Here is a 3,472-nt window from a genome sequence, read left to right on the forward strand (position 1 = left end):
GGTGGGCTCTCAACCCTGCGCCACCAGGGAAGCCCTCATTGTTTAGTCCATCTTTCCCTCCCTGATCTGTAATGTTGCTTCTGTCACAGTGTCCATATATGTTTGTGTCTGTGTCTGGACTCTCTATTCTGTACTTTATTTGTCTATTCCCCACCAATACCACACAGTCTTAGCTACTGTACCTTTATAATAATTCTTGATATCTCATAGGCAAAACTTCCACCTTGTTCTTCTACTTTAAAAGTGTCTTGACTATTGTTGATCCTTTGTTTTTGAATTTTAAAATGACCTTATTAAAATACTGGAGAAATCCTGTGGGATTTTGATTGGAATTACATTGAATTTATTGATTAACATGTAGAAAATTGGCATCTTTATAACATTGGGTCTTCCTATACATGAATATAGTAGACTTCTTCATTTAATGCCTATAAATAAAGTTTATTATTTTCTTTATAAGACCTTGTGAATTTTTCTTGATCTATACTTAACGTATTTTATATTTTTAGTTGCTATTGTGAATGGGATTTTTAAAGATTATTTATTTATTTATTTATTTATTTTTGGCTGTGTTAGGTTTTCGTTTCTGTGCGTGGGCTTTCTCTAGTTGTGGCAAGCGGGGGCCACTCTTCATGGCGGTGCGCGGGCCTCTCACTGTCGCGGCCTCTCTTGTTGCGGAGCACAAGCTCCAGTCGCGCAGGTTCAGTAGTTGTGGCACACGGGCCTAGTTGCTCCACGGCATGTGGGATCTTCCCGGACCAGGGCTCGAACCCATGTCCCCTGCACTGGCAGGCAGATTCTCAACCACTGCGCCACCAGGGAAGCCGTTTTTGTTTTTTTTTTTTTTTTTTTTTTTTTTTTTTTAATTTGTTTTTGGCTGCATTGGGTCTTTGTTGCTGTGTGCGGGATTTCTCTAGTTGCGGTGAGCAGGGGCTACTCTTCGTTGTGGTGCACATGCTTCTCATTGCGGTGGCTTCTCTCATTGGGGAGCACGGGCGCTAGGCTTGCGGGCTTCAGTAGTTGTGGCACGCTGGCTCTAGAGAGCAGTCTCAGTAGTTGTGGCGCACGGGCTTAGTTGCTCCGCGGCATGTAGGATCTTCCTGGACCAGGGTTCTAACCCATGTCCCTTGCATTGGCAGGTGGATTCTTAACCACTGCGCCACCAGGGAAGTCCTGTGAATGGCGTATTTTAAAAATTACAGTTCCAAACTATTTGCTGCTCATCTTTAGGAATACAGTTTTAAAATATGCATTTTAGTTTTATATCCAGAAATGTCCCTGAACTCCTTTATGGTTCAAAAATTTGTCTGTCAGTTTGCTTAGATTTTTCTATGTAAATAGTCATAGAGTATATAATAACAATTTTTTTCTTCTTTAAAAATTTTTAATGTATTCTTTTTTATCTTACTGCTAAGGCTAGGACTTCTAGTATATCACTGAATAGAAATAGTGATAGAGTGCATACTTATCTTGTTTTTGACTTTAAATGTTTTATTATTAACTATAAAGCTGTTTACTCTGTGTTTTTAGTAAATATACTTTATTAGGTTAAGCAAGTTTTTTTTCTCTACCTAGAGCATTAAGGATTTTTTTTTTAGTTTTGTTTTGTGAAAGGATATTGATTTATATCAATGTTTTTCTGTATCTGATCACATGGATCAAATGGTTTCTCATATTTAATTTATTCTACTATCATGATTGCATTGAAAGGTCTTTCTACTGTAAAATTATACCTGCATTCCTGAATAAATCTGATTAAAAAAATGTGTACATGTATGTACATATGTGTGTGTGTTATTGGATTTCTAAATTTTGGTTCAGTATAACATTTCTATCTCAGTTAACCATAAGTGAGGCTGAACTTTCATTTACTGCTTTGTTTTCAGAAAGAGCTATTTGTCCCTTTTGTTTCTTTTTCTGGAATAACTTGCATAAGTTTGGGATCATCTGTTTCTTTCCTTCTTCTTTCTTTCTTTTTTTTTTTTTTTTTTTTTTTCAGTACGTGGGCCTCTCACTGTTGGGGCCTCTCCTGTTGCAGAGCACAGGCTACAGACACGCAGGCTCAGCGGCCATGGCTCACAGGCCTAGCCGCTCCACGGCATGTGGGATCTTCCCAGACCGGGGCACGAACCCGTGTCCCCTGCATCAGCAGGCAGACTCTCAACCGTTGAGCCACCAGGGAAGCCCTTCTTTTTTCTTGGTAGAAGTCACCTGTAAAGTCATCTGGGCCTGGTTGTTTTTTTTCCAGGAAACTGCCATTTATCTGTTTCCTAATTTATTGGCAAATGTTCATAATATTCTCTTAGTTTAAAAATCACTGCTGTATCTGCTATGTTCCTTTTTTTCTTAATCTAATTTGTAAAAGGATTTAAATTTTACTTGTTATTTCAGAGAACCAGCTTTTGTATTTTGTTTTCTATTTTATTGATTTCTGCATTTTCCCCTTCAAATTTCCCTAGGTTAACTCTGCTGTTTATTTATTAACTTCTTGATTAGTTACTGAGCTGTTCATTTTCTAGCCTTCTCTAATATAACCAGTTAAGGTTATAAACTTTTCCTTTAGGCACTGCTAAAACTGCATTCCACAAATTCTAATGTGTATTTCCATGACAATTCAGTTTTAAATATTTCTCACTTTCCATTTCTTTCTATCAACTTCCCTTTGCCCCTCCAGACCTACTCACTTCCTCCCCTCTCCACCCTGCTCTCTGCCCCACAGGCTGCTGCGTCCTCCTCTGTCTTCCAGCTGGGTTCTGCTAGTGGGAATTCCTGGCAAGAGATGGTAGAGGAGAAGGGAAACGAGGTCAGGGTATTTATTTTCCTGGTCTCTTCTCTGTGAGATTGCTGGTTACATCCCTTGACAGAAGGTCACTGCTTCTTAAAAGATGGCCTGTTCTGCAAATAAGATTCTCTTTTGGTATTCCAGTAACTCCTCTATCTCCTGTCCCTTTGGACCTAGAGGTTGTGACTGTTCCACTGTTTCTAGTCCCAGATCCTCCATTGTCCCTTGATTCCCATATATCCTGCCCACATCTTTAAAATTTTTTAAAAATTGAGTGACCATCTGTTATCTGTTGGAACCCTGAATGATACACCACTTTTATTTTGTCTTTGGTCCATGACTTATTTAGAAGTTTGTTTTTAATTTCCAAGTATGTGAGTTTTTAAAAAGTTATTCTTTTAAAACTAACTTCTAATTTTTAACTGATCAGTATTTAGAGAACCTGTTCTATATCATCATGATTCTTTGGCATTTGTTGAGAATTGATTTGTGGTCAATTTTTATTTTGTTCCACAGGTGCTTGAATAGAATAAGTATTTTCTGTATCTTTACTACTTTTGCCTGAGAGATGGGAGTTGTATAATTGTATGTTTGTCATTTCTTCTTTAAAAATTAATTTTTCTTTATACACAACTTGAGATCATTTTACTAGATGCATACAGATTTAGAATTTTTTTTTTTTTTTTTTTT

The sequence above is a fragment of the Physeter macrocephalus genome, chromosome 1 (assembly GCF_002837175.3).
Source record: "Physeter macrocephalus isolate SW-GA chromosome 1, ASM283717v5, whole genome shotgun sequence".
Classification (NCBI taxonomy): domain Eukaryota; kingdom Metazoa; phylum Chordata; class Mammalia; order Artiodactyla; family Physeteridae; genus Physeter; species Physeter macrocephalus.